This window comes from Balaenoptera borealis (assembly GCF_965194805.1).
Source record: "Balaenoptera borealis genome assembly, contig: HAP1_SCAFFOLD_277, whole genome shotgun sequence".
Classification (NCBI taxonomy): Eukaryota; Metazoa; Chordata; class Mammalia; order Artiodactyla; family Balaenopteridae; genus Balaenoptera; species Balaenoptera borealis.
Window position 1 is genome coordinate 728,166 of NW_028123898.1, and position 25,446 is coordinate 753,611.

Sequence of the window (25,446 nt, forward strand, 5' to 3'; positions counted from 1 at the left end):
TCCCTCCCTCCCTCCCTCCCTCTCCGTGTCCCTGTCTCCCCCCTCTCCCTCTCCCTCTGTCTCTCCCTCTCTGGGAGGGAGAGAGGGAGAGGGAGAAGGAGGGAAAGTGATGGAGGGAGGTAGAGGGAGAGAGGGTGAGGGAGAGAGGGAGAGAAGGAGGAGAGAGGGAGAGGAAGGGAGGAAGAGAGCTCTCCCTCTCTCCCCCCTCTCTCTCCCCCTCCCTCTCTCCCTCTCCCCCTCTCTCTTGTCTTTGCCTCTCCCTCCGTCTCTCCCTCTCTGAGAGGGAGTGAGGGAGACGGAGAGACGGAGGGAGAGGGAAAGGGAGGAGAGGGAGGGAGGGAGGGAGAGACGTTTCCTCCCTCCCTTTCCTCCCTCTTCTCCCTCTCCCTCTCCCTCTCCGTCTAACTCTCCCGCTCCCTCCATCTCTCCATCTCCCTCACTCCCTCCCAGAGGGAGAGGGGAGGGAGAGAAGGAGAGGGAAAGAGGAGAGGGAAGAGGGAGAGGAAAGAGGCAGAGGAAAGAGGCAGAGGGAAGAGGGAGAGAGGGAAGAGGGAGAGAGGGAGAGGGAGAGAGGGAGAGGAAAGAGGGAGAGGGAGGGAGAGGGAGAGAGGGAGGGATAGAGGAAGAGACAGAGAGGGAGAGAGAGGGGGAGTGGGAAAGAGGTAGAGGGAGAGCGGAACAGGGAAAGAGGTACAGGGAGAGAGGGAGGCAGAGAGGGAGGAGAGGAAGCAGGGAGAAAAGAGAGAAAGAACACACCGTCTACATTTCTGTCAAATGACACCGGGGATCCTTACACAACCAGGAGAAAGTAACACAGGGAGGCTCTTTCTCAGCTGGAGCTGGAACTGCAGACGGGGCCAAACACCACCAGGCTGGCCACACGCATCCAGCCACCGCTCCAGCCCCATCAGCCGTGAGTCCGGTCACCAGGGCTCTGAGTGTCTGCTCCAGGGAGCTGGGGTTCACCCTCTCACCCGGGAGGCCGGGCCAAGACAGCAGGGCCCCGGGCTGGACACATAGGGGGAAACGCATCCCCACAGGACAGCTTGTGCGAGCAGATTCAGCTACCAGATTCTAGAGACCCGGGACCACCCTGTGGCCCGTGAAACCCAGGAGCCACGAGAGTCTTGCAACGTGATTCCTGTCCGTTGGACTGTAAAGTTTATGTAGGGAATCTTGGAAACAGTGGTAACAAGGCTGAATTGGAACGAGCTTTAGGCTATTATGGACCACTCTGAAGTGTGTGGGTTGCTAAAAACCCTCCCGGCTTCGCTCTCGTTGAATGTGAAGATCCCCGAGATGCAGCCGATGCTGTCCGAGAACTAGATGGGAGAACACTATGTGGCTGCCGAGTAAGAGTGGACCTGTCGAATGGGAAAAGAGAAGTCGAAATCGTGACTGCCTCCTTCTTGGGGTCGTCGCCCTCGAGATGATTATGGGAGGAGGAGTCCTCCACCTCCCACACATCTCCAAGATGGAGAGCCTTCTCCGTCAGCCAGAGCAGGTCCCTTTCTAGATATAGGAGAAGAGAGAGATCCCTGTCCCAAGAGAGAAATCACAAGCCGTCCTGATCTTTCTCTAGGTCTCCTAGCCGATCTAGGTCAGATGAAAGGAAATAGAAGACCACTTTGCAAGAGGAGTGGTGTACAGGCAATAACTTCATTTGGCAGGAGTATGTACAGAAAATTCAAGTTTTGTTTGAGACTTCCGAAGCTTGGTGCACTTTTTAAATGTTTTAGTTGTTCACATTTGTTTGTCTCTTGGGACAGTGACACATAAAGGTGTCATTCTCTATGGTTTGAAATGGGTCCTGTGAGGCATGTAATATGAAGAATTGTTACCTTACAATGTTCCCTTAAGCAAAATTGAACTTGCTTTGAATTTTTGGTCTTGCCTAGACTGATAATAAAACTCTAACTCCTGCCCACCTAAAGTGTGATGTTTACTATTATGGAAACAACACTGGCAAACATTGAAAAGACTTTCTGTAGCTGGGATATGGTATGCAGCTGTAGTTAAGCAAGCAGTCTTTAAAAGGTGCTGTGAACCCAAGCCAGCAGGTAAAAATGAAAGCCGCACCCTTACCCTAGATTAGAGGTTTAAAAATTCCACTAGTCTTCACACCGGACAAGAGGTTGTCCAGGGAGTTTAAAATCTAAGAAGTTTCAAGGAAGTTAGTTTACCTTTGAGTTAGGTCATACGTCCCCTCTGTGATTGCTGTACATGAATACATAGCTCTTTGTAATATTTTTTGGAAATTTGAGATTATCAAGATACCAATGTCCTGCCAGATTAAGAGTATATTGTAGAGCTGAACTTTGAGTTACTGTGCAATTTTTTTTTTCATGCTGTCATTTGTAATATGTTTTGTGAGAATCCTTGGGATTAAAGTTTTGGTTGCAAAAGAAAAAAAGAAAAGAAAAGAATCCGCCTGCCAATGCAGGGGACACAGGTTCAAGCCCTGGTCCGGGAAGATCCCAGGTGCCGCAGATCAACTAAGCCCGTGGGCCACAACTACTGAGCCTGCACTCTAGATCCTGGGAGCCAGAACTACTGGAGCCCACACGCAACGAAGACCCAACGCAGCAAGAAAAAAAAGACGATACTGGCCAGGTGATCAAGGGTAAAATCGTTTGTCATAAGTCCCGTTGATGGTGTGTATCCTTGATGTGACCTGAGGAGAATGGCATTTTTATCTCTGTCTGGGTCTTCCGCCCCAAACCCCATAACTCCAGACCAACCATAAGAAAACACCAGAAAACAAACAGACAAACAAATTGAGGGACAAAACACCTGACCAGTCCTCAAAACTTTCAAGGTATCAAAACCCAGCGACGTCTGAGAAATGTCACAGCCCAGAGGAGACTGGGACAGAAAAAGGATGTTAGGGGAACACTAGGGAAATTCTAATAAAATGTGGACTTTAGTTAATAACAATGTATCCATCTTGGTTCCTTAGTTGGATAAACATCTCGTACTAAGGTACTAACGAGTTGGAAATAGGGGTACTGGGTCAGGGTCCACGGCACTCTGTACAGATCTTTGCAACTTTTTTGTAACTCTAAGCTCTTGTAAAATTAAGCGAGTACTGAACAGAGCTAAGAATGTTATTTCCCTGATTTGAACATGCCTGAGTTTCTTTTCATGGTCACATTTTTGCTATTTGGATGTGTCTTGGAATCAGTAGCAAAGGAGAGTTGCCAGCCGCTGGGAAGATGTGGGTGGTTCGCAGGTGGCTTGCTCTGGAGCTGAAGACCACGGTGGGAAGTCTGCAGCCTCGGGCTGCACTTAGAAACATGGGAGGGGATGGGCCAGCTCAGTTAGGGATGGAACCTATAAATAAAACTTTTTTCTTTTCCGTTATGGCTTATCACAGGATACTGAATATAGTTCCCTGTGCTAGACAGTAGGACGTTGTAGTTTATCCATCCTATATTTAATAGTTTGCATCTGCTAACCCCAAACTCCCAATCCAACCCTCCCTCACTGTTTCTCCCCCTTGGCAACCACAAGTCTGTTCTCTATGTCTGTGAGTCTGTTTTTGTTTTGTAGACGAGTTCATTTGTGTCGTATTTTAGATTTCACATATAAGTGAGATCATATGATATTTGTCTTTCTCTTCTGACTTACTTCACTTAGTATGATAATCTCTAGGTCCATCCACGTTGCTGCAAATAGCATTATTTCATTCTTTTTATGGCTGAATAATATTCCATTGTATATATGTACCACATCTTCTTTATCCATTCATCCATCAGTGGACATTTAGGTAGCTTCCATGTCTTGGCTACTGTAAATAGTGCTGCAATGAACGTTGGGGTGCATGTATCTTTCTTTCTTCTTTCCTTCTTCCTTTCTTCCTTTCTCTCTCTCTCTTTTTCTTTCTTTCTTTCTTTCTCTCTCTTTCTCTCTTTCTCTCTTTCTTTCTTTCTTTTTTCTTTCTTCTTTTATTGTCACACGGCATGTGAGATCTTAGTTCCCTGACCAGAGATGGAACCCACGCCCCCTGCACTGGAAGCGTGGATTCTTAACCACTGGACCACCAGGGAAATGCCAGGGGTGTATGTATAGTTTTGAATTAGAGTTTTCTCCGGATCTATGCCCGGGAGTGGAATTGTGGGACCCTATGGCAGCTGTATCTGTTCCTGCACGCCTCACATCAACCACCTGCACTCCAATCCTTGCTCTCAACGTCATCTTCGGGGAACCCAACCTGCGACAGGGACCTTGACAAGAAATGGCTCAGGGAAAAGCTACCTGCACGGGGAGGAGATAGAGACCATCGCCCCTGGGGTGCGGAGGGGAGAGTGGGTGCAGAGGTTTGTCATTTCACCCCTGATACTCATCTCAGCCCTCGTGGCTGCCCCACTCTAGGTCACCTCGGGATACAGAGGTGAGCCGGTTAGAGTCCCTGCCTGTGCAGGAATCGGGGCACCAGCGGGTCTGAATAATATTAGTGCAGGGTCTCCCCCGTGGCACTGGGGTTATTCGGGGCAGGTCATCCTCTGCTGAGGGCCCCTCCTGGGCACTGTGTGGGGTTTAGCAGCATCCCTGGCCTCACCCATTTGATTCCAGGGGCCCTCCCTCCCAGTTGTGACAACCACAGATTTTCCCCACACATCACGGAAGAACTGGGTGAGGCGGGGGCAGGATGGCTCTGGGCGAGGACAGCTGTGTTGAAGCAACCAGCCTGGCCCAGGGCAAGGTCTGCCCCAATCCCGTCAGCGCCTGCATTTAGAACTGCCCCTTTCCTCTCCCACCTCCCCTGCCCTGCAGTGGTCTCCGAGACATCATCCCCATGTAATAAATCACACCTTCTCAGTTTACTGTTTGCTGCCCTCGCTAGAATGTGAGCTCTTTGAGGACAGGGATGCTGTTATGTCCCCAGCACCTAGAAGAGTGTCTGCTGTGTAGTAGATGCTTCATAAATACTTGCTGAATAAAGGAGTTGAATAAAGGGATGAGTGGATGAATGAATGAAGGTTACAATGGAAGGAGGGGGGAGATTCCCTTTCTGGCTCTCGGGGGTTGGGAGATCAAGTGAAAGATCTGTCCTAAATAGGCTGACCAGCCTTCTGGGGTTCCCCGGGACTGAGAGTTTCCCCAGAGTTCCAGCGCTCAAACCTGAGCGGTCCTGGGCAAACTGGGGGCGGGTGTTGGTCACCCTATCTAAACACAGTAACAATTCCAGCTGCAATAGCAATGGCCAATGACCTCTACGGTCTTATTGACCATGCACAGTTCTCTACCTGGCGGGGAAGGGTGGGCCGGGATTGGAATTCTGGTGATCCAGGGCGGGTGAGGGCACACCCCGGGCTTGTGGAGGGGAGTCCAGGAAGGTTCTGGAGGAAGTGACAGTGACACAGGAGGGAGGGAGGAGTCTAAGGAAGAACATCCCACATGACAACCTGTGCCAATGGCCCTGGGCCCAAGGTCACACCTGACCAGGGCTTGCTTTTTTTTTTTCTAATTTACTTTTCCCCACATGGATATGCAATTGTCCTAATGCCATTTATTGAAAACTCCTTAATTTCCCCACTTTCTATCATATCAAGTTCTCATATATCTGTTTCTGGACCTTTTTTCTATACCATAGAGCTATACGTCCCATCCTTGCACCACTAGGGCTGTTTCATCACTATAACTTTATTTATTCATTTTGTTTTGGCCGTGCTGTGTGGCATGTGGGATCTTATGTCCCTGACCAGGGATCGAACCCGCGTCCCCTGCAGTGGAAGCTCGGAGTCTTAATCACTGGACCTCCAGGGAAGTCCCCAGGGCTTGCTTTGACATCCATGGAATGGTGGCAGGTGGGCACGGGGAGCAGCTGTCTGTGAGCCATCCTGGGTAGAAATGCAGGGTGGAGGGGAGGACAGATGGAGCTGGAGGGGAAGAAGCGGAGGAGGGAGGGAGGAAGGGAGGGAGGCCGGGGGAGAGACAGACAGAGAGTTTCCGGAGACAATAGCTCTGGCCGTGTCCTAGGGCATGAAAGCTGAAAATAGCTCCTAGTGCCGGGAGCCTTGGAGCCGGAGGCTGGGAGCCAGGGTGACTGGCTCTCCTCCCTGGTGTGTGTGTGTTGCGGGGGGGTGGGTGGCTCTGGGCTTCTCAGGCTGGGAATGGGGTGCACAGAGCAGGAACGGAGCAGGGACCCTTCTCTCTGGAACCTCGTGGGCCATCCTCAGCTCACAAAGCTGAGCCACTCCTTGCCCTACGAGTGGGGGGCTTATCCTCCCTGTCCCCTGGATCATACCCCCTCACACACAACTTCCCCGTGTGTGTTCCCAGCAACCAAGAGAATCTGTTTTTAAAAGATTTGGGGGAGGGGGGTAACCATACAAACAAGAGCAGAATGGATACTTTTTCAGGATATGAATGGCTCTGTGTAAGCCCACCCCCAGGGTAACCACAGTCCTGACCTCTAACACTCTTGACGAGTCAGCCTTGGTCTGGGCTTGCGGACCCACGGAAGCTTCCTCATTCCCTCCTTCAGGTCCCGACTCTCCCTCGGCGTCTTTGTGAGAAGCACCCGGGGAAGTGGGACTGCTAGGCTGTACTGCTGCTAGAACTCCACCTGGGCTCCACCAGGCTCCAGCCCCCCGCCCTGTCCACCTAACTGACCCTGAGGCACCTCAACTGGTAGGAGCAGCATCACCTTCCCTCCTGGGACTCGTGATACTTAAGGGAGACACCAAAAGACAAGCCTTTGGCTCCCTGGCTGGCAAAGAGCAGGTACTCAATTGTCATAAGTGTCCGTATCAGTGAGGGTTCTCCAGACAAACAGAATCCATATGGGGTGTGTGTGTATATACACACACATGTACATATGTACAAGCATACAAAAATATACAGCTGTGTACACATGCAGTATGCGTACACACATATACACATATAGTATATACAATACACACATACATATATACACACATACAAAGATATTTAGGTGTGCATATAGACAGTATACATACATACACATATAATATATGCAATACATACACGTACATACATATAGACACACATATACACCTACATATAAAAGCATATAGCATAAAAATATATGTGTACTGTATATAGAAATTCATCGTATATATACATACATATATCATATATATAAGATATATACACATACATATATACAATGTGTACACACACACACCTATATGTAAATATGCGCATGTACATACACATATAAATTCATACGCAAGTGTGTATATAATAATATATTCATATATACATATAATACCTAGAAACATATTGGGGGGGAGGTGTCACGGTACGTCAAGGGGGGAAGTCGAACCCGCCACCCCAGGCCCCGAGGGGTCTCCCCGGGTCTCCACTTCGGGCCGGTGGGTGTGGCCGGGGGGCAGCTGAAGACGTGCGTGCATGCTTGCGTGCGTACGTGCGTGCGTTCGTGCGTGCGTGCGTGGGGGCGGGTCCACGGGGCGGGAGGCGCTCGCCGCGTGTGAGTGGTTCAGCTGGGCCCCGGCTCATTGTGCTTGCCTCACGCCGGCCCCAGTTGGCAGCAGCGCTGGAGGCCCCGGGCCTGTGACCACAAAGAGGGAGCCGGGGGCCGGACGGGAGCAGGCCGGCGGCGGCGGCGGCGGCGCCGGCTGAGGCCCAGGCCAGGCTCCCTCCCCTCAGCCTCCCGCCCGCCCGCCTGTCCCGCCCCCGCCGGCGGCGCCCCGCCCCTCCCCCAACCGCCAGACTAGCCTGGTGCGGGGGCCGCGCGCGAAAACGTGGGGGAGAAGCTGAGGCTGGAGTCGCCCGTGGTGGCCGAGCCCGCCGTCTACCCATGGCTGCTGCTGGTCTACGTGAGTGCCCCCCGTCCCCTCTTCCCGGACCTCCACCTCTCTTCCCCCACGGCGCGCGCTGAGCCCACCGAGTAACGGAGCGACTCGAGTCGCCAGACCCTCTTTGGAGCCCCCCTTCCCGCCCTGCCTGGTTCTCCGCGGCCGTTTCCAGCCCCCGCGCGCAGGGTGGGCAGAGGGGAGCCGGGGCCGGCCGGGGCCACAGACTCGGCAGCGGGGACCCCGCGCTTCCGAGGGGCGCCCGAGCCGGTCTGCCGTTGGCCCTGTAGGGCTGGGGACCCAGGTCCGCCCCCCCGCCCCCCGGCCTGGACTGCCGGCGGGCTTGCCCTTCCGTACTTTATGATCTGACATGTCGGGTTTCTTTTTCCTGGCCAGCTTTACCATTACCTGACCAGCTTTCCCAGCATCCCCTGATAATGTGTTAGATATTCAAGTTTTAGGGCCTGGTCCCAGCCCTATGGAATCAGCAACTCTGGTGGGGCTCAGTGATCTCTGTTACAACAGGCCCTCCAGATGATTTTTATTCACCTTAAAGTTTGAAAATATCTGCATTGTCAGCTGGCCGAAGCGTCCACCAGCAGGTGAAGGGGAGTGGCGCCTGGAAAAGATAGGGACTAGCCAAGGTAAGTACAGTAGCATTTGCCATGGTAGTAATGGAGAATGCCTTTTCTCCACTGGTTGGCACAGACTAGTATCTGGGAGCAGTGGCAGGGTTATTTAGGATGCTTTACATTGCAGTGTAGAGTGACCGCTGTCCTGGTTTGCCAGGGACTTCCCCTGTGTGAGCGCTTAAAATCTCATCCTGGCAAACCCCTTAGCCTTGGGTTTGAAAAACTTAGGGAATAACATGAAATTTAGGGGAAACATGATCTAGGTTTTGGGCAAGTCACAAGTGCTAATTAAAGCTAAGCAAGTATGGACAACATCTAGCCTTCTTTACCCCTTTGCGGGGAGGTAAATCTTGATTGGGTGAGAGGACTTATTGTTAAGAAATCTTTGTAGAAACATCCCCTTCTGCTTAGTCCGCTGGTTCTCCGTTCTGGCTAGACATTGGCATCGTCTGAGGAGAGTTAAAAGGATTGTACTGGTCTAGCATGACCAACCGTCGGTGTGAGGGTTTTTAAAAAGTGCTTCAGAGGATTCTAATGTGCAGCCAAATTTAGGTGCCACTGCTTAAGCTTTTGAACCGCTGCTATGTATTTTCACCTCATCTTGCTGTGAGAATATCCAACTGTAGTTGAGGTTTGTTGTTTTTCTTTTTCTTTTTTTAACTGTCTTATTATAAGATTTACTGTCTTAAATAAGATTGAATGGACAGAAAATCCTGCTAGTCCATCTGGTATAGCTGGATACCCAGAGTAATATCGTTAAGATATGTACCATTTAAGTATTGTGACTGGCCTTTTAAAAATTAACATATGCATTAAATTAGTATTGATAGTATAGATCTCTTTCGAAGTTGTCATGTTGGGGAGCTATACCTCTAATCTGCTGCCATTGCTAAATATCTGGACACCTCTTATTAGGAATTGCTTTTAAAAATCTTTAGGGATTAAAACCAAGATTGCTGTATTATTTGTACTGGGACCACAAAAACCTCACAAAGTTCCCCCGCTGTACCTTCTACCCCCATCTCTAACCCTTGGCAACTTGTAATCTGTTCTCCATCTCCACAGTTTTGTTATTTTAAGAATAATATGTAAACATAATCATGAATTACTTAATCTTCGGAGATTGGCTTTTAAAAACTTTTCCCTCGGCATCATTCCCTTGAAGTTCATTTCAATTTTTGCATATATTAATAATTTGTTCCTTGTTGTTGCTCGGTAGTATTCTATCATAAGATTTTATCACAATCTGTTTCAACATTCACCCATTGAAAGACATTTGGGGAGTTGCCAGTTTGTGGCTATTAGAAATAAAACTGCTATGAACATTTATGTGTAAGTTTCTGTGGGAACTTCATTAAGTTTTTGTTTCTTTTGGATAAATGCTCAAGAGTACAATTACTGCATTGTAGGGTGAATCTACTTTTAGGATTAAAAGAGACTGTCAAGCTGTTTCTCAGAGTGGCTAAACCATTTTATTTTCCCACCAGTGATGTGATATAATTTTTCTACGTACTCGCTAGCATTTGATGTTGTCACTATACTTTAATTTTAGTTATTCTCTGATATCTCATTATGGTCTTAATTTGCATTTCCCTGATGGCTAACGATGTTGAACATCTTTTCATGTGCTTCTTTGCCATGTGTATATTCTCTTCCATGAAATGTCTGTTCCTGTCTTCTGCCTATTCTCTAGTTGGATTTTTTAAAGTTGTTTGGAGAGTTCTTTGTATATTATAGATACAAGTCATTTGTCTCCTATGGGATTTTCAAATATGTTTTCCCACTGTGTAATTTGAGTTTTCATCCACTTAAAAGGATCTTCTATGAAGCATTTTTAACTCATTTTGATGAGATCCAATTGATCAGTTTTTGCTTTTATTGATCATACTTTCGGTGTCAAGTCTAAGAATTATTCACCTAGTTGTAGATGCCAAAGATTTTCTCCTATTTTTTTTCTCTAAAAATGTCCTGCTTTTACATTTAAGATTATGATCCACTTTGATTTAATTTTTGTGTAAGATGTGTAAGGTTTAGGTTAAGGTTCATTGTTTGTTTGTTTGTTTTTGTCGAGGGATGTCCAACTGTTTCAGTACCATTTTTTGAAAAGTCTATTCTTCCTTGATAGCTTTTGCACTGCTGTCAAAACCAAGTTAAATGTATTTGTGTCAGTCTATTGCTGGGTTCTCTGTTCTATTCCATTGATCTATGTATCTACCCTCCATCATTACTGCGAAATCTTGAAATTGGGTAGATTAATTCCTCCCATTTTAATCTTCCTTTACAAATTGTTTTAGCTGTTCTTCAGCCTCTTCCTACCATATAAATCTTAGAATAAGCTTGTCTATATCCACAAAAACCTTGAGGGCATTTTAAGAGTAATTGTGTTAAGCCTCTTAACTTGGGGAGAATTGACAGCTTTATTATGTTGTGTTTTCTAATCTATGAACAAGGTATGTCTCCCTATTTGTTTGGGACTTTTAAAATTTTCTTCATCAGCATTTTGTAATTTTCAGTATAGAGGTCCTATAAATGTCTTATTGGGCTTCTATTTAAGTATTTATTTAGGTCAGTTGTAAATGGCATCACATATTTTTATTTAAGCTTCTACACATTTGTTATTAATATATAATTTGATAAAATTGTGTGGATCTTGTACTCTAAAACATTTACAAACTAATATTATTTCTCAAGCTTTATGTGGATTCCTTGGTATTTTCTCCATTTAGATTATCATCTCATCTTCAGATACAGACAGTTTTAGTTTTCCTTATTCAATATAATAGGATATATTACTATTCAACATTCAGGAGGATATATTCCTTCCTATTCAACATAGTAGGAATAGTTCTTTCATCTTTTAAATAAACTTTTTAAAAATTTAACTTTTAAATTTATCTGTTTATTTATTTTTGCTTTATTTTCTTACTAGAACCTCCAGTAATATATTTAATAAAAGTGGTGAGAGCAGATATCGGTGCCTTGTTTCTGATCTTACAGAGAAAGCGTTCAGTCTTTCACAGTTAAATATAATGTCGGTATAGGTTGTTTGTAGATCATCTTTATGAGTTTCAGTATGTTCCTTTTCTATTCCTAGTTTGCTTGGAGTTTCTTTTCTTCTTTTTTTAAAATCATGAATGGGATTGGATTTTGTCAAATGCTTTCTCTGCATTAATGATTAGGATCACATGACTTTTCCCCCTTAGTCTATTGGATATGGTAGATTACATTGTTTGATTTTCAAATATTTAACCAACTTTGCATAACTGGAATAAATACCACTTGGTCATGGTATATTATTCTTTTTATATATTTCTGGAGTTAATTTGCTAATATTTGGCTGAGGATTTTTACAGCCAATTTCATAAAAAATACTGGCCTGTAGTTTTCTTCTTTCTATACTATCCCAGTCTGGTTTTGGTATCAAGGTAATACTGGCTTCATAAAATTAATTAGGAACTGTTCCCTCTACTTCTGTTTCTTATCAAGTCATGTAAAATTGGTGTTAATTCTTTAAGTCTTGGGTAAAAGTGAAACATCTAAGCCTGAATATTTCTTTTGGGAGTTTTTAAATGAAAAATCAGTGTTTCTCATAGTTACAGGAAAATTGAGATTGTCTCTTTCATCTTGGCTGAGTTTTGGTAGTTTTGGGTGTAGACGCATTGGTCCATTTCATCCACATTTTTGAATTTATAGTGTAGACTTGTTCATAATAACTTGTCCCTTATTAACCTGCAGGATATGTCATGGTATCCCTGGTTGCATTTCTGATATCTGTGATTTGTGCCATCTCTCTTTTTATCTTTATCAGTCTTGCTACATCTTTCTTGATGAGATTGTTTATTTTGAAGAACCAGCCTTTTGTTTCATTGATTTCCTCCCCCCCCATTTTCCTGTTTTCAGTTTCATGGATTTTTGTTTCATCTTTATTATTTCCTTCTTTCTGCTTGTTTAGTGTTTTTTCCTCTTCCGTTTTTACTATTTTAATATAGAAAATTAGACTATTTCTTTGAAATATTTTCTTTCCCAATTTAGTGCTATAAACTTCCCTTTCAGCATTGCTTTCACTTTATTCCACAAATGTTGATCTGTTATATCTCCATTTTGTTTTATTCTATGCATTTAAAAATTTTTCCTTGACTTTTTACCCATGAGTTATTTGGAATTGTGATGTTTAGTTTTCATGTGATTGAAGATTTTCCTGTTGTCTTTCTGTTATTGATTTCTAGTCTGGTTCCATTATGGCTAGAGAATATACTCTCTATGATTTTAATTCTTTTAAATCTGCTAATGTTTTTTTTTTATCACCCAGTGTATGGTATATGAGTGAATGTTCCATGGACACTTGAATATGTATTCTGCTTTTATTGAGTGTGTTCTTTAAATGTCAGTTATATCCTGTTGATTGATGATGTTTTCAGTTCTTCCATACCCTTGCTGATTTTTCTCTCTGGGAGTTCTATAAATTGCTGTGTTGAAGTCTCAAATAATAATTGTGGATTTGAAATTCTCTCCTTTTACCTTTTTCAGTGTTTGCTTCATGTGTTTTGAAGTTCTGTTGTTTGGTGCACACACATTTAGTATCACTAGGTCATCTAGGTGGATTATTCCTGTTATCTTTATGTAATGACCCTCTTTGCCCCTAATAATTTCCTTTGCTCTGAAATCTACTTTATCTGATATTAATATAGCCATTCCTGCTTTTTCTGATGAATGTTCACATGATATACCTTTTTCATCCTTTTACTTTGAACTACCTATATCATGATGTTTAAAGTAAGCTTCTTATAGACAGTATAGAGTTGGATCATGCTTGTGATTTTTTCATCTACTCTTCCAATCTCTGTCTTTGACTTGGTTATTTAGATCATTTACAGTTAATGTAATTATTGCTATGTTAAAGATTAGGTCTACCATTTTATTTTTTGTTTTGTCTTTTACCTTAGTTTCTCAATCCTGTGTTTCTCTTATTTTGCCTTCTTGTGGGTTACTTAAACATTTTTTGGTAAGTCCATTTTAATCTAATTTATTTATAATCATTTGTGTATACTGTTTGTATAGTTTTCTTAGTGGTTGCTTTTGGCCTTACACTATACATATGTAACTTATCATAGCCTACTGGAATCTGTCTTTTATTACTTCAAGTGAAGTTTCAAAATTTTACTTCCATTTAGGTCTCTTAATAGTCCCCAGTTTTAAAGTATGATTTTCTGTAGTATTTCCTCTATATACATTGAGAACCACATCAGATGGTGTCATAATTTTTGCTTTGACCATCATAGGGAATTTAAGAAACTCATGAGACTAATGATAGTCTCTTATATTTATCCCACTTGTTTTCACCCATTCCATTGTTCCCCTTTTCTTTCTGAAGTTGCCAGTCTTCTGTTATTGTTTTTTTTTTATGTTTTCATAACACTAGGTGATATCTGGGCTTTCCAGTGCCATTGGATATGAGTTTCAGGAAACACTGAGCCTGGCTCACTTAATGCTACTGAGTTGGAGGGTTTGTATACGTTGGGCCTGTTGGCACAGCAGATGCTAGCAGATTAGACTAATGCTGATGGGACTAGTGCCACAGGAGGATGCATTCCCATTCAGGCTATGCTGCTGCTACAGTCGATCAAATCCCCCTCTACCCCAAGTGTGGGGCAGTGACCTGCTGCTGTCACTGCTTCTTTATTAGGCTGCTTTCGCCTCAGGTGTGTGGTGGGATCCCTTGGAAGCTGCTGCTGCTGTGAATCACAGGGTTAAATTCATTTTAGAAATACTTAAATATAAATATATAGCCTGGCTCTTGTAGGACCTCTGTATTTGTTTTTTATTGCTTTCATACGAATTACCACAAATTGAGTGACTCAAAACATCGTAAATTTATTACCTTACAAGTCTGACATTGGTCTCAGTTGAGTAAAGTAAAAGTGTTGGCAGGATCGACAGATGAATGGATAAAGCTGTGGCACATATATACAGTGGAATATTACTCAGCCATAAAAAGAAATGAAATTGAGTTATTTGTAGTGAGGTGGATTGACCTAGAGACTGTCATACAGAGTGAAGTAAGTCAGAAAGAGAAAAACAAATACCGTATGCTAACACATATATATGGAATCTAAAAAAAAAGAAAAAATGGTTATGAAGAACCTAGGGGCAGGACAGGAATAAAGACTCAGCCATAGAGAATGGACTTGAGGACACAGGGAGGGGGAAGGGTAATCTGGGATGAAGTGAGAGAGTGGCATGGACATATATACACTACCAAATGTAAACTAGATAGTTAGTGGGAAGCAGCCACAAAGCACAGGGAGTGGAATCCTGCAGTGTTTGCTGATGGGTCATTTTGGAAGAGCTGACTTTCAGTCTGAAGCTCTGCCTGTTTGCATCTGAAGAATCTGCATTTAAGGAGAGGGTGTATGAGGAAGGGGGTGTATGGGACAAAGGTGTCCTGGGTGCAGATGAGCCAGGACCTGACCAGCTGCCTTTTGTGTCCTCTGGTCCCATCTCTTGGTCTGTGCCTCATCTGCATCATCACTGTCCCCGCTGGCACCCCTGGGGTGTTGTTGTCTGAGTGAGATTCCCCTGGTGCCCCTGCTCTCCTCCCCTCCTCCTGCTGGTTGGGGAGGGAACTGCTTATTGTGTGGTCTGTACTCCTGAGGCACGAAGGACCCTGTAGCATGGACCTGCAGAGTGTGGGATGTGGTCCCAAGAGCATGGGGCCCACATAGGACACAACATCGGGGCATGACCAGTATTAGGGCTGCCTCATCACTGACAGGGAATGTTGTCCAGATCCTGCTCGGGAGGGTGTGGTGGGTGGCCTGGGACCCTAGAGGCCCCATTCCTATCCTGGAGCTTGGAAAGTGCATCCCCATGGGCTCCAGATTCACCCCATATCTCAGCCATATCCCTCTGTCCTGTCTTTGAACTCAGGAAAACGAGCTCTCTTGTCCACAACATAGGCCTGGTCCTGTTGGTATTAGGATTCTTTAAGTTAGGCATCCTGGGATAGCTCTTTTTAGGCCTGAGAAGGAACAACTCAGGAGTGTACAACAATTTCAGATGAAACTGATATTCAATGACTATCTCTAACTACTCGGTTGTTGACTTCTATTAGTCATTATTCTCCTGGTTTTAGCTCTGATGTGGGGATTACAGAGGAGTCAACATTTAAATCTTCATAATCTGTGTATTTGTAGCTTCAGTATCATTACTGACCCATAGTTTTTATGGTTTGGGAAGAGTTATTGATTTCATGTGTCATGTAAAGGATTCACAATGATGATAGGGCAATTAAGATTACAATAATGGCTAGTAAATTGTTCACATTTTCTCTACCTGTGCATCTATTCTATGCATATGAGTTAGTTTAGATGTCAATATTAGTGAAATGATATAGAGGACTAGAGAACTTATTTTAAAAATCACTATTAATGTGTGATGATGAAAATGTAAAAGTCCTTCCGTAATCGGTGATGTTGTATCTTGAGAGCCTAGATGAAACTGATATGCCTTAGTGATATACAGGATTTTAGCCTATGATTTAACTTTGACAAAGCTACATCACTTTTTACTTTTATCTCATTTATTGAGAAAGACATAATTGTTATGGTGTTGGCTTGAAACTGGTTGAGAAGGACTTGAGTCCTTCCTTATTTTACATTTACATAGGTAGGATCTTGAAACATAGGATATGGTGGAGGGCATTCGTGTAACCATTCTAGGTTAGGAGTAGCAATTTCCACTGCTAAGACTTCTTGTTTAGACGCAAATGCTTTTCAAAGTATGAAGATTATTAGCATTACTGCTGCTACTGAGATGAATGAGCCTAAAGATAAAATATTTCATGTTGTGTGTGCCTCAGGGTACTCAGACTAATGTAGTGACATCCCTGAGAGGCCAAGAAAGTGCTGCAGGAAGTCATATTTACTACTACAAATATACTTGTGAAGTGAATTTTTGCTCATGCTGAGTTAACTGTATAACCTGAGAATAGTGGGAATCAGTGTAGGAAGCCTCCTATAATAGTGAAGACTGCTCCCATGGACATTAGGTCATGGAAGTGTGCTACTACATAGTATGTATCCTGGAGGACAATGTCTGGGGATGAGTTGGCTAAGATGATTCCTGTCAAACCACCTACTGTAAAAAGAAAAACTAAAGCCTAAAACTCATAGTATAGTGGGAGGTCATATAATATTACCTCCGTGAACAGTTGCTAACCAGGGACTTCCCTGGTGACACAGTGGTTAAGAATTCGCCTGCCAATGCAGGGGACATGGGTTCGAGCCCTCGTCTGGGAAGATTCCGCATGCCGCGGAGCAAAAAGCCCGTGCACCACAACTACTGAGCTGCCCTCTAGAGCCCGCAAGCCACAACTACTGAAGCCCACGCGCCTAGAGGCTGTGCTCTGCAACAAGAGACGCCACTGCAATGAAAAGGCCGTGCACCGCAACCAGAGAAAGCCCACGTGCAGCAACCAAGACCCAACGCAGCCAAAAAAAAAAGAAACGAGAAAGAAAACTTAAATAAAGAGTTGCTAATCAGCTAGATACTTTTACTCCTGTAGGGATAGAAGTAATTACGGTAGCTGATGCAAAGTATGCTCCTGAGTCAACAGCTATCCCTATGGTAAACATATGATGGGCCCACAAGAGAAATCCTAAAAAGCCAGTGGACATGACTCATACTAGTCCCAAATAGCTGAAAGGCACTTTTTGTCCTAAATAGTATGTAATGATATGTGAGATTATAACAAAGCCTGGTAGGCCATGAATACAGACTTCAGGGTGACCAAAGAGTCAAAATAGCTGTTGGTATAGGATTCAGTCTCCTCCTGCAGGGTCAAAGAAAGTAGTGTTTAGATTTCTATCTCTTAACAATATGGCAATTCTGGCTGCTCAGACTGAGAGTGGTAATTATGTAATATGTCTATAGTTGGGAAAGATTAAACAAATACTGGTGTTTGGTATTGGGATATGACTGCTAGTTTTGTATTAAAGACTATAGTAATAAAAGTAATAGCACCAAGAATTGAAGAGACACCTGCTAAATGTAAGGAGAAAATGGTTAGGTCGACAGAGGCTCCTTCATGGGCCAGATTGCAGGCTAGAGCTGAATATAGGGTTCCACTTGTACCAGAACCAGCTTCTACTATTGGTGATATGAGTAGGAGTAAGAATGATGGGGGAAGTAGTCAAAAGTTTATATGATATATTGGGGGAAATGCTACCTCAGGTGCCCCAGTTATTAGTGGCCCAAGTCAGTTTTCAAACCCTGAAATCATAATGGGTACAACTATAAAGAAAATTATTACAAGTGCAGGGACTGTTATGACTACCTTACAGATTTGGGCATCTCCAAGTAGCGCTCCAGGTTAGCATAGCTCAGCCAGGATTAATATACTTAAGGCGCTGCCTGCTACTCCAGCTCAAGCACCAAATAGTAAAGATAAAATGCCGATATCTTTGTGATTTATTGAAGATAATCAGCAGTGTATGAACAGAGGTAAAATGACTGAGCTAGCATTCGACTGTAAATCTAAAGACAGAGATTGAGCCCTCTTTCTGGCAAACCCTGTGGTGAATCAACAGATTGAATTGTAACTTGAGAGAAGCAGCTTCAATTCTGCTGGTGATTTTCCTGCCTTTTTTTTTCTTCTTTTTTCTTTCTCAAAGGCAGGAGAAGTAGATTGAAGCCAGTTGACTAGAGGATTTGCCTGTTAACTAAAATTTCCTGGGGTTAAAACTCATCAATCTCGTAAGGATTTGGCTTAATTACAGTGTTTGCTTTGCATTCAATTGATATAGGAGAAAGTCCTGCAGTCCTTATTTTTAGAAATTAAGTAAATTGTACTTGTTTAGGGTTTTGAAAGCTCTTGGTCTAAACTAACCTAAATTCCTAGTCCAGCACTGATAGGATGGGTGTTATGGGTAGTAACCGTGTGGCTATTATGATGAGTAATGATAGGAAAGTTATTTGTTTTGTATGTTCAAATTGTTGTACTTTTGTGTTGTTTAATGAAGGGAATATAGTTAGTGATGTGGAGTATGTTAGCTGCAAGTAGAAATATATGCTGAGGACTGCTGTGATGGCTATTAGTGTTGGTAGAATGATGTTATCATTTTTGTTATCTCTTGGATAATTATTCATTTGGGTCAAAACCCTGATAATGGTGGGCGACCTCCTAATGACACTATAATGCTGAGGATAAGGATCCTGATGGGAGGTGTTTTATCTCATGTGTGTGATAATGATACCCTTGTAGTACATGATCTGGGTATAAATAGGAAGAAGATAGTGTTGTTATGATATAAATTAGTATGTTTAGGATTGTTATACTTGGAATATACATTATAATAGCTGTTATTCATCCTATATGGGCAACTGATGAGGAGGCTGTAATTTTTTCCAGGTGAGTATGGCTAAGTCTGCCTCAGCGTCCAACTATGATTTATAATATCACTATGATTAACAGTATGTTTAGGTTGATGGATGGTGACATGTGGTATAAAACTGATAGGGGTGCAATTTTGTCATGTTGATAGCATCAGGCCTGCTGTTCATGGAATGCCTTGAGTTACTTCGGGCACTCAGAAGTGAAATGGGGAATGTCCTACTTTTGTGACAAGGACGATTGTCATGATAGTGGATGCTGCTGGATTAAAGATTTTTGTAATTCATTGTGTTCTTTGACCAGAGTATATTAGATTAATGATAATAGCCATTATAAGTAGTATTGATGTGGTGGATTGTTTTAGAAAATATTTGTTGGATGCTTCTGTAGCTTATGGGTTCATGTTTTTTATTAGAATGGGGATACCATTAACCAGTGTGAGCTTGTTACTACAATTATATTTCCTGAAATAATGGTCAGTAGAATGATAGTAAAAACAATGAGAGTTTATTAGTACAGGAAGGATATACAACAATATTTTGGGGGTATGGGCCTTGAAGCTTTCTTAGAGAACCTTACTATATAGCATTGTGGTGTAATGTGGTAGCATGGAGAATGTAAAATTCTTAGAAATAAGTTCAATTCCAGGAATAAGCGCATTTAAACCTCTATCATTTACTTTATCAAAGTAACTCTTTAGTCAAACATAATTCTTAAGTTTGCTGTGGGTTGCCTGGTATGATGACAGGTAGTGAAAACTCTCATATACATAGGGCTAATGTTAGTAGTAAAAAATATTTTTATAAGAGATGTATACGTTGATCATATCAAAATTGTGGGTAGGATGCTTGAATTCATAGAAAGGAGATTGTTAGATGTGTTTTAATGATGACTTGGGCTGTATATAATTCTGGCACGTAGGGATTGTCAAATGCTCCTAAAAATAGAATGTTGTGAAAATGTTTATTATAAGGAAATTGACATATTCTCTAGGAAGGACGGGGTGAATGGGCCTGCTACATTTTCTACATTGAAGACATATACAGGTTTTGATTCTACTTCTGTTAAATCAAGTGGGGCTTCATTGGATTTCTGCTACTGCGGAGATAATCAAATTCTGGGTAAGGGTCAGGAGAAAATTAGTCATAGGTGTTCTTGTGTAATAATTACTGTTGAAAGTGTAAATGATCCATTTAGCATTAGGACTGAGAATAGAATAACTGCCAGCAAGACTTCATATGAGATTGTCTGTGCTACTGTCCGTAGAGCTCCAGTGAGTGAGTATTTTGAATCTGAAGCTCGACCAGATCAGAGGATGGAATAAATGGCTAGGCTTGATATGGCTAACATAAATAGTATGCCTACATTTATATTAATTAGTGGATAAGATATGGGAAGAGGAATTCATGTTGTGAGAGCCATGGTTAAGGCTAGCATTGGGGCAATAATATATAAATTGATGATGTTGATGGTCATGGTGGTTCTTTAAGAAATAATTTGAATGTCTCAGTAATGGGTTGTAATAATCCATAGGGGCTGATGACTTTTGGCCCTTTCTGGATTTGTATATAGCCTAGGATTCTCCATTTAGTTAATATGAGGACTGCTATGGTGAATTAAATTGGGTACTTTGTGAAAGAATGTTGATTATAAACATATTCTTAGGAAGAGAACTTGAACCACTGCAGATAAATGTTTCAGTTTTACCTAATTACCGGGCTCTGCCACCGTAACAAACCCTGTTCTACAGTAGGGTATGTATAAATTAACTGAATGTAGATTATATCATCATTTGGTTTGAAGACATTTTGTAAAGTAAGCCGTATTGCTCTTGTCCTTTCATACTGGAAGAAATCTGCAATAGACAGAAACCAACCAGGATGACTCCAGTCTGAACTCAGATCACGTGAGACTTTAATCGTTGAACAAACAGACAGTTAATAGCAGTTATGCCATTGAAATGTCGTGATCCAGCATCAAGGTCATAAAACATATTGCCGATATGAACTCCAGAATACAATTACTCTATTATCCCTAGTAAAACTTGTTCCGTTGATCAGTGGTTTAGAAGAACAGGTGATAAAGCATTTTGACTAGCTGGTCTAGATTTTAATCACTCAGAGGCAGTTTTATTCTCCAAAAAATAAATGGCGCACGGGCTCAAGGCACACCATCTTCAGTACTTGTGGCACGCAGGCTCAGTAGTTGTGGCCCACTGGCTTAGTTGCTCCGTGGCACGTGGGAAATTCCCAGACCAGGGATCGAACCGGGTCCCCTGCATTGGCAGGCGAATTCTTAACCACTGCATCACCAGGGAAGTCCCAGAATCGCAGTCTCCCTTTTAATATACCTTAAGCCCAAAGAATCCATGGAAAATTGTTACAGAAAATAAGACAAAAAAATATTGTAAGGACTATAACAGAAGCATATAATACACAGTTCATATAGACACATCCCAAGCAGTTACAAAGTATATTAAAAGGGAGACTGCGATTTTAAAAAAATAAGATAAATTATACCCACAAACTCCTAGTCTTTCCTGAAACATTGCAATCTGAAACCCTATTGTAGGAAGCAGAAGATTCCAGGAGACATTCTACAAATGAAGGACTCTAAACCCTGTGGTTGGAAAAGGGATTCTGGAAGGAAGGTATCCTCACCCAAGGAGAGCAGGTTCCTATACTTCTCTAACATCACACCCCTGTACAATTCCCATTGATCTTGGTCCAGGCATTGTCACTCCTCTTGAGAGAAATCTATGGCCACATCCTGGAATGGCAGCAGTCCCTGAAATTAAAAGTACACATGCCATGTGGCCACGGGAAGAGTTCATAATGTGACCCAAGAAGAAAACAGCAAGTTAAGAGAAGTGCTTTTAATTTAGAAGACTGTCTTCAATTATCCACTAATATATATATATTTACAAAGTAACTTTCTCTACCTTATTTGTAACTACAAGAAAAGAGTATGGCATGTGATCCACAAAACCAGTGTAGAGACTATACTTATCTGGAAAAGAAATGATAAAATGATGGTTTCAACACAGGCATATGCATTTTTGAGTGTTTTATTTATATCAAACTGGATAAAATGTGTGTATTTCTCAGACAGAAAAGACATGTCGAGGTAGAAATGTACCTTTCAACTATTCATGGGTACCCAAGTACACTGGGGAGATTGTAAAAGTGCAGATCGTGATTCAGTAGGTCTGGTGGGCCTGAGTTCTATTTTTTCCTCAAGCTCATTTTTAACTAGTGATGCCACAGTCTCTGATTCATTAACCACAGTTGGGAATAGCAGAGACATAATTAGAAAGGTAAAAATTCGTATTTAACTTTGAACTTAAAGTGTTTTATGGATTTTACACCTTTAATAGAATAGTAAGCACAGCAGCAACAATCATTTGTGAATATTTACTATAGACTGTATCTTTCTTTCTTGTGTAGGATTCCAGGAAAAAGGCCTGGGCTGCGGCCACAGTGGGCGGGGCCCCCAGGCCGGGCCGCCCCTCCAGGACCCCCGGAAGGGCTCCTGGAGGCTCCAGGCGGCTCCTCCCCCGGCGCCGCCCTCCCTCCCGGAAGGCCTGGGGGCAGAGCGGTCCCACCTCCTCGCCCAGAACGATCCCGCGTTTCCGCAGAGCTGGAACTCCCGGCTCGGGGTCTCTTGCCTCCGCCGTCACTAAAGTGCCCCGGAGCCCGAGGGGAGGGCGGCCTCACTGAGGCTGCCGGCTCTGGAGGGGCCCCGGCCGCCAAAGCCGCGACAGTCCTGGGGACCGCGGGCCGGGTAAGTGGGCGCCAACCCTCCTCCTGGTCTGGTGCCCGGGCGTCAGTGCAAGACCAGCTTCTGAGGGGCAGGGGTTCGCTGCCACCCACCGCTGCTGTGCAGAAAGAGCAGCCCCTAGCGTTCTGGTCCCGGGGAATGTCGGTCCCTTCTCTCGCCCCTGCCCTCGGCCTGGCTCGCGGGGCCTGGTGGGCGTGGGGAGTGGGTCGGCCTGAGCGTCCTGAGGGGAAACGGGGCAAGGGAGGCCCAGGGTCCGGTTGGAGCGTCAGCGCCCCTCCTCCTGACTGCGGGGAAAGCGGCTGAAAACGCATCCCCAGGCTCGGAGGTCCCTTGTTCAGCCGAGTCTCTCTGCGCTCCTTCCTCCCTGAGCTAAAGTACTGGGGGGAGGGGACAGGGGAGGGGAATGGCGCAGGTAATGGGGAACATCAAAAGGTGATTGTTAACTAAGGAAAACCAGCTCTCCCAAGGTGAGGAATGTAGCGCTTTTCTTTGTATGGGAAGATGCAAGCGTCTGGGCTCACTGAAATCCTTCCTTTGATATGCACCTCAGCTCTCTGGGGCCAGCATTCTGTATTTGCATATCCTGAGTTCCTCAGGGCCCACCGGCTCACATTGGAGGGCTGCAAGTGCTGATGACTGTGACATCCTTTTTTTACTGATATGGCAAGAAATATTCCATTTCTTACAGGCTTGAGGGGCAGAGAGTGAAAAAGAGTAGGAGAATCTCACTCAGCATGTAATTTGGCATATATATATATATATATATATATATATATATATATATATATATATATATAAAATATTTATATTTAACTGTGCTAATAGAGGCTCTCAATTCCAATCAATTTGTACTACTGCCCTCTATGTATTAATTTCATCAATATCATATGATAAATGCCTATAAAGTTGACGTAATCCATTTAAACAGGATAATGATTTTTAAAGGAAACATAATAGAAATATAACAACAAAACCCTTACCACCAAAGGCTGTGTGTGGAACAACCTAAATACATGTTCCATTGTTAAAATATTGAAAGATGTATTCAGTAGAAATATCAACAAAATGAAAAATAATAAGGGCAACGGAATGCTGAAATGTTGTATCTTTATCATTAAAGTGGCAGAAAATCATTTATTAGTAGGCAGTGAGGGCAGAGGATGCCTGATTTTTATATCTTTTTCATATTTGTGCAGTTGTTTCAGCAAGTAACTTAAAGACAAAATGGAAAAACAAGGAGGTTTGTGCCTGAGATCATGTTGATGTGAAACCAGGGATGGCCACCTTGTGCCAGGTGCGTGAAGTTTACCTGGCCAGGTAGACCGCAGAGCTCCTGAGAAGCCAGGGTTGGAATTCTTCTGCTGGGTGCCCCTTAGCTTCTGTGACTTGATTGATTTTGAGTCATGTTGGGGGATAGACCTGATCACAGGAAATGGGTGGAAATAGAGTGATTTGGGGAGCAGCTAACGACATTCATCACAGCTCATGGCCTGATTGAATTTTAAAGAAACAGGAAAACAAATGCTTCTTATGGAATCAGAGAATGTGAGGGCTGGACAATCCCAGAAAATGAGAAACACCCATCCCATTTTCCAGATGAGAAAACAGAGGCCCAGCAAGGTGAAATCCCTCACCTAAGTTGCACCTGTCTCTCCTCCCCACTACATGGTTCATGAAAGTAGGACTCTTCCTGTCTTGATCACTGCTGAACTCCAAACAGGGCCAGGCATCTAGCAGCTGCTTCAAAAATTTTGGTTGGGCTTCCCTGGTGGTGCGGTGGTTGAGAATCTGCCTGCCAATGCAGGGGACGCGGGTTCGAGCCCTGGTCTGGGAAGATCCCACATGCCGCGGAGCAACTCGGCCTGTGAGCCACAATTACTGAGCCTGCATGTCTGGAGCCTGTGCTTGGCAACGAGAGGCCATGATCGTGAGAGGCCCGCGCACAGCGATGAAGAGTGGCCCACGCTTGCCACAACTAGAGAAAGCCCTCGCACAGAAACGAGGACCCAACACAGCCATACATACATACATACATACATACATAAAAAGAATGTAAGCAGACAAGAATAGCATTAAAAAAATAAAAAATAAAAAAAAAATTTTGGTTGACTGGATGAACAACGCTATTTCTTTCTTTCTCACTCTTATTCAGGACTGTGCCAAGAACTCCCCAGGTTGCAATGTAATTTGATAAATGTAAATATTAATTGAGTTTTGTTGTGATGAGGGCTTAGGCTTTGAAGGTTACAGACTTGGTTCAGATCCTGGTTCTGCCACTCAATAGCTGTTTGGCTTTGGGAAAATTACTAAACCTCTCTGAGCTTACTTCCTCCTTTGTAAAGTGGGGATAAAACTATCTGAGCCAGCAGAGCACCTGCATCAGGGATGTGTACTAAGTATTGGTCTTTCTCACTCTCCCACTCCTTCCCTCTGTTCTTCCCCAAGAAGATGTATAGAAGGATATAGTAGTTTTTTAAAAAAATTAATTATTTTTGGCTGCGTTTGGTCTTCGTTGCTGCGTGTGGGCTTTCTCTAGTTGCAGTGAGCGGGGGTTACTGTTTGTTGCGGTGCGCGGGCTTCTCATTGTGGTGGATTCTCTTGTTGCGCTTGTTGTGGAGCACCGGCTTTAGGCGCGCAGGCTTCAGTAGTTGTGGCCTCCAGGCTCAGTAGTTGTGGCACATGGGCTTAGCTGCTCCGCAGCATTTGGGATCTTCCCTGACCAGGACTCGAGCCCAGGTCCCCTGCCTTGGCAGGCAGATTCTTAACCACTGCGCCACCAGGGAAGTCCAATATAGTACTTTTTAAAAAGGGGTTTTAATTTATTTCAGAAAATATACATTTTTCTTGTAGAAAAGTTTAT

At 43.6% G+C, this 25,446-nt stretch overlaps 1 long non-coding RNA gene and 1 pseudogene across 2 annotated transcripts in view; one reads left to right on the forward strand and one right to left on the reverse strand.

The window, feature by feature from the left end:
* The window catches only part of LOC309621317 (thimet oligopeptidase-like), a 74,241-nt pseudogene extending 55,188 nt beyond the window's left edge, over positions 1-19,053 (reverse strand). The window contains exon 1 of the transcript in view: positions 19,030-19,053. The product of the transcript in view is annotated as a thimet oligopeptidase-like (transcript). The remainder of the gene's footprint in view (positions 1-19,029) is intronic.
* Positions 19,054-21,445: 2,392 nt separating this feature from the next.
* On the forward strand, positions 21,446-24,666 carry LOC309621311. The gene is made up of 3 exons (XR_014239911.1): positions 21,446-21,479; positions 22,253-22,589; positions 23,783-24,666. It is a non-coding gene; the product is annotated as an uncharacterized lncRNA (long non-coding RNA).
* The last annotated feature ends 780 nt before the right edge of the window (positions 24,667-25,446 follow it).